This window comes from Pteropus medius, unplaced genomic scaffold, assembly GCF_902729225.1.
Source record: "Pteropus medius unplaced genomic scaffold, Ma_sr-lr_union100, whole genome shotgun sequence".
Lineage (NCBI taxonomy): Eukaryota > Metazoa > Chordata > Mammalia > Chiroptera > Pteropodidae > Pteropus > Pteropus medius.
The window spans coordinates 8,358,232-8,364,964 of NW_024355008.1; the positions used below are offsets into that span (position 1 = coordinate 8,358,232).

Consider the following 6,733-nt stretch of genomic DNA (forward strand, 5'->3'; position numbering starts at 1 on the left):
TTTTGCTCCCCTCTCTGTGTTACAGAAACCAGTATGCATCAGAGAAACAGAGAAAACTGGTCAAAGACTTCCCTGCCCTTCCTGTCACTGCACTCAGAACATAAAGCAGAGAGGCAAGGAGGGTAACAGGTTAAGGCAAGAAGAAAGTAAGGTCCTGACCCATTAGAAAGAGTATGTTTCACTTATCTCTCAAATACATAAAGCCAAGGATACTGATTTCTTAGAGACAAAATTTTAAAAGCTTAAACTTTAAATCAGTAGCAAGGTAGGTCTACCTTTAACTTAAAAAAATAAGTGAGAAGAAGAAAGAAAAAAAAATAAGTGAAAAGAAAAAAAGTAAGAGAATTTTGGGAAAGTCATGGATAGCTTTGGAACACTACCATGAGCTAACCTTTGATTTCATCCCCTATTCATGGCCATTATGTTCTTGAATATTTAAGAGCAAATTACATAAAACATTCATATATTGAGTCTGCAGAAGAGAATAAAAGAAAAGGTGAAGTGAAGCATTTTTTTTTCTCCAAATACTTACTTATCCCTTTGTATACAAGCAAATATGTTGTGTTATGATTAACCATAGTAGAAAGCTTCGTATCATATTTTTGGTAAAAGTTAGCAAACTTACATGTCCTGCAACAATACTCTTTTCCTCTTAGTCATCATGCATTATAATTAATAATTTTTTAAAACCTATCTTACTCATAGGTATATTGCAAAAATTACAGAGAATGTTTATGAACTATGTGGAGAACCTCATAAGAAAAGAGCTTTGCAAACTGAAAGCATTGTTATTAATATTCATAATTACAGCATATAATTCCCAACACTAGAAAGAAAGATTGCTTATTAATCTTCTCCTTGCTGTCCCCATTTATTTAGGTCCACAGGGAGCTATAATATGAAAAAATATTTTCAAAGAGACTTGATAGGCTAGTTTTTTCTGCTAACTTTTCACTATTTTCTCCTTTTCCTTTTTTTTCACTTTAAAGAGATGAGTTGTAATTCTCTTCTCCACTGTTCCAAATTCACCCCATGTTTTTTTCATCTTTACACTGTCTCAGGCTTCCCCCAGTTGCTGAGTTTCCTTTCCCTTCTCTGCACTCATCTGTTCTGTTTACCTGTGTTAAAAATCTGGCTTGTCTGCTTTTACGAGTTTAGGGAGTAAATGATAAGAGACAACCATGTACAGGAAAAAGCAAATGACAATGTTTGCCATTTAAGAAGCCAACTCTGTATGTCATACCTTGGTAGGAGAAGACAAGGAAGATCTGTCAGGCTGGTTTACTTTGATTTGTGCTTCTTTCAATATAAGTTCAGCTAGAAGCAGAAGCAAGATAACTATAATGCCATAAAATTATTTTAAGCAATTTTAAGTGATATATATGTGTGTGTATGTATACACATATGTGTGTATAGATAGATAGAAAGACAGCCATAAAAAGTGAGAAAGACTTATAGAAAATCCTATATTCTTTTCATAGCTTATACATTCCAAGTCTAGGTAGCCATACCAGACTTTCTCTTAGGCATGGCAATTTAAAGGGCATAAACATATACATACAAATTTAAAAGTCATGGCTGAATGGCTGATGGAAAACTCTCTAAAATCCATAAAATTAATGGATGCAGAGCTACTCCTTACTCCTAGAGCACTGGGAAAGGATGACTCTGCCCTTGCTGTGGGAGTGAACACAGAACATTCTTTCTTAAAGTAAATGCAACGCTAGTCTCCAAAATGATCTAACTCAGCATCAATGACAACAAGGGTTTATAAAAGATGTCAATCCAGTTCCAAGTGTGTACTTAGAATTTGGATCTTACTTAGAATAAATAACATTATAACTAGAGATGAGATGAGAAAAATGTGTTATGTAGTTCTTTAGAAGTAGGAACTACATTTGATGAATTGTGGTCATTCTTACGATGCCTAGAGCAGTGTATATCTCAGAGTAAGTACACAATTCATGTTTGTAGTATGAATAAACGATAGTGAGGTAGGCCATAGGTAATTACATACCCATCTTCACTGCTTCTTCTGCCTTTTTAACTTCATTTTTAAATGTTCCTTTAAAAGAAGATGTGACATACAGATACTTTCTGAAAAAAGAAAGAACATAAGTCAGATTATCATTTTAAAGTATAAAAGAATAATCTTTAAAAAAGATAAACCCCAGAGATACATAATTATTAAGATTCATAGAGTAAGTTACACCTAGCTGATAAATCAGAAAGCTTTATACCTAAGAAGAAATTCCTTACCTTTTAATAAAACTTGACAATTTTGCTTTTATAAGAGAACTTCAGAAGAGAGAGAAGAAAATCTCTGCCCACACAAATGTTCATGTACACACATAAAATAGGATAGTTTTCTTAAAAAGAAAAATTTCTATGCAACTGTTCCATTATCAAAGTTTTGGTTCATATACTTAATCTCCTATCCAGACCATCACTGAGACGGGATAAACTGCTTCTCCCAGTCTTCGGTTATAGCTAACTGAATGCTCAGAAACACACATTATTATCATTTTAAACCACTAAAACATATTTTCTACTTTATCACCATTGCTTTAGTTCAAGCAAAGGTACTCTAGGTCAAAGAATAGAAAAAAAATGTGTACATATATCCATAAACTCAAAATGAGCAAAGTGCAGGAGAGAAAAGCTCTGTAGAACAGAGGTTCTCTGAATGTGTACCTGTTATAGAGGATTCCTGGAACCCAGGATTTTAAACATTGATTTAAGTCATCACAGGGAGAAAACTTCCAGATCAATGTTTGGTTTGAGAATACTCAAATCTTTGGTACACCTCATTCTATAACTTTTGCTTCACGTCTCTATTATAGACTCAGGAGCTCACCATTCTCTGAAATCTTCAAGTTTAGAAAGGTATCACATTTTTAGCGAGAGGTAGGTGACCTGTAGGTCATCTCTGGAAGCCAAAAATGTCTTAAGACATGTAAAAAGGGGTGTCTGCTCAAGCAGAAGGGAGAATCTAAATCTATATGCTCCAAAGAGTCTATGCCAGGGATAGGCAACAGATGGGCTAGCAGCTTGTTTTGGTACAGCTTAAAATCTAAGAATGTTTTCTGCAATTTAAAAAAAAAATTATAAAAAATATATGTAAAGAAAAAATAAGAATATGCAAAAGAGACTGAATATAGCCAGATATTTACTATCAGGCCCTTTACAGAAAAGGTTTGCCAACCCCTGGAATCTATGCTAATAGTAATGGCTCTTAAATGATAGCTTGATCTAATATTGCCTTGACATGTTCTGACTTTTAAACAATGTACACAGGAATGCAAATTCTTCATTCTATAAACTGGGCACACATAATTTAAATGTTTCTTGGATGGAGTCTGTTTATAGTTTGTTTAAAACTCTCTTCCATTTTCTCGACAGAAGTAATACAGACATACTCAAGACGGAACACCTTTGTGATTGAGCACTAAGAGCTGGACTGCCTGGAGCCCATTTATCTTGGTAAAGGTCTAGGTGTGCTCCTTCATACTAGTGTAATCCTGGGAAAACTACTCATTTTCCATGATTCCATTTCTTTATCTATAAGGAAATTATATCTGGATCATAACAACAGTATCTACCTCACAAGGTTGTTATGAGAATTAAAGATGTCAGTGCAGCTAAGAACAATGCTGGTTTGGAGTGAGTACTTAAAATGTGTTATTATCATCACATATTAAGTACTTACTCTCTCGATGTGTGTTTAGAGGAAAAAACTGTGATAGAAATGAGGAAATGAAATGAGTAGCCAGAAAAATCTCTTTTCTTTTAAGAATCTGAATGATTTGTAAAAGTTTTTCCAGTTACCTACATGAAAAGGCTTAATGTTAAAAAGCAACTAAAAGTCAATAAAAAAACTAAGTCATCCTATATTAGTCTACTTCGAGGTTTAATGAACAATTCAAGTTATAATAACTAACTCTGTGTCTTTATTGCTAACTTTAATGTTCATTTTCCCATAAGCTTATACAGTTAACCACAGAAAAGGAACATCCATAAAAATCTAAGGTAAAGTAATTCAGTTTGTTTCTTGATTTTCTTTTATACTTAACATAAGTCATATAAGTCATAGTCTAGATATATTCCAAATTAGTCTTTATTATACTTAGACAACAGCAAAATTTAAGTTTTAAAAAGTAGAAAGCATTTGGTCTTATGTACTGGAATTATCATTTGTTTTTTGTTTAAATCACATATTAATTACATAATTAATCTGTCTTGAATCATTTATTTTAAAGCAAATCTTTTAAATTTCAAAATAAAATCAAGGATAAACTGAACAACGAAGAAATCCTTCAAACATGATATGAACTAAATAGTCTCAAACATTTTTACAGACTGTGTTTACAACCATATGAAAGTACAGGTGGAATAAAGGTGCCAACTCTGCATTAGTGCTTAATTTTAAACAATAAAGAACAAAAATGGTGTTATCTTTGTAGTCTGCATCATTGAGATAACCTGTCCCAGATGACCTGCACATGTCAGATGATCTGCATATCTTTCCAATTTAAATTTTACGATTGTTCATAACAATTATAGAAAGCTAAGAAATATATACACTTTTATAAATCCAGTGTAATGAATCTCCCCATTCTCATAAAGAAAGCCTCCATCAGCCTGACACCTCTATTTTTTTTCTACTCGTGGATTCTTGAATACAAAAATGCCTTTGAGCGCCAGAGTCACATACCCACTGGAGAAAAGGAAGAGAATCCACCCACTCTGTCTGATCTTCAGTCCTTGTAACTAAAGGACAAGAGAATGGTGCCCCTCTAGGACTGGGGCTCCAGTTCCTTAGTAGCTAGAATTTTTTCTAAAACCAACTCTGCTAAATTTGGTATTTACTTTACTTCTGCTTTTAGGCTGCAACCTCTGCTTCCAGATTATTTCTGTCTTCTCTTTAAACTCTGCCATGTCTACATTTTAAGTCTTTACTCTTCCTCACTCACTTTACCTTCTACCTCCTTTTCTTCCATCAGTGAAACTACAACGAAATATTTTGCTTATACATACTTTCTATATAAAATAATTTATTCAATATTTTCTTCTATAAGAGCTCAAAAATCATAAGATCAGTGAAAAGTATTGAAGGAAATGAAAATTTAAACAATGTAAAATTTTTCCTCCTTAGAATGGTAAAAATGAAAAAGAAAATACTGTTAATAGCAAGTACGGATTTGGAACCAGACAAAAGGGCCCTCAATGTCAGAATAAATTAGTTTCTAGTTCTTGGAAGGTAAATTAACAGCACTCATAAAAATTAATGGTATACCTATCTTCTGACCCAGAAATTTACTTCTATAATATGTCCTATAGAAATAATCACATATAAGCATAAATTTACAGATGTCCAATGATGTCCAAGCATCTGCTTAGCATAACAATAAAAACCCTTAAAACTCTAACTATACGTCAATAAAAAAAAATAGTTAAATAAACCATAGAGTACTATATAATATATTTAACAATGACAGAGAAAGATCTCTAAGACATAATTTTTATAAATGAAAAGAACATTGTGAGTCTACGGCCATATCACCCTGAACACAACCCAATCTCGTCTAATCTCGGAAGCTAAGCAGGGTCAGGCCTGGTTAGCACTTGGATGGGAGACCACTTAGGAATATTGAGTGCTGTAGGCATTAAAAAACAAAGAAAGAAAACATTGCATATAATTTTATGTTTTAAAGAACTGTGTGTGTGTGTGTGTGTGTGTGTGTGTGCGTGCGCACGTGCGCGCGCACACGCGCAATACACAATCTAGAAGGGTTTTTATTAAACTCCTAGCAGAGGTCCCTTTTGGGGGAAATAACGAATTGCTAGAGCACATACTGTAATAACAAGTAGTAAAAGAGGCTTTTAGTTATTTGATTTTTTCCCAATATCTAACTTGGTATTATCTGAATGTTTATTAATTTTACAGTTTTAAGAGCAAAATAGAACTCCCCCTCAAAAGAAATAAAAATATGAAAAAAAGCTGAGTAATTTTGAAGGTTTTATGTTGCAGGAGTACAGCATAATACAGCATTTCAAGTGACTGTTTTGATCAGAAACACCTGCAGAAATTTAAACTTTCATTGGCATTTAACATTCAGACTTACAAAATTTGTTCAAAGCACTTTGGCTAATTTCAAATATAATATTTAAACTTTTTAGCTGAAAAAAGACTACAATTAAAGAAAAACTTTTGTGAACTTTTATTTATGCAGAAAAAATTATCCCACAGTTATGAATCATAAGTGTATTGCAGTGTTCACAATCATAATTATTTCCTTTTTAAAATTATCATTTTACCTGATTTTGTCATATTGTAAAATAGTTACAGTCCTTAATTATTCATTAAAACATGTAATGAGGCATGATTGAGAATTTTCCTGCTAGTGTAATGTTGATAGTTAGACCTGGAGGTCAAATAGACTCCTCAGACTCGGTCTGTCCAGAGCAAGTAGAGAGAACTCCCCTATCATTCTTAAGTTTTTGCTCAGGAAAAAAATTTAGAAGGCTTTCATGACTCCTCATTTTCTCTTCGCTCCACATCCAATCCATCAGCAGGCCTTGCAGGTTCTATTTTTACAACGTATCTATAATCTGAACACTTCTCATCACCTCCACAACTACCACTCTAGCTCAAGCCACAATGATTTCTCACCTAGAATGAAGTAATGTTAGCCTACCTAATCTCTTTTTCTCCCTTTTTGCTCCATAAAGT

General features: G+C 33.2%; 1 pseudogene; it reads left to right on the forward strand.

Moving 5' to 3' along the window:
- The first annotated feature begins 5,546 nt into the window (after positions 1-5,546).
- Positions 5,547-5,666, forward strand: LOC120598215 (uncharacterized; annotated as a pseudogene).
- Positions 5,667-6,733: the final 1,067 nt, after the last annotated feature.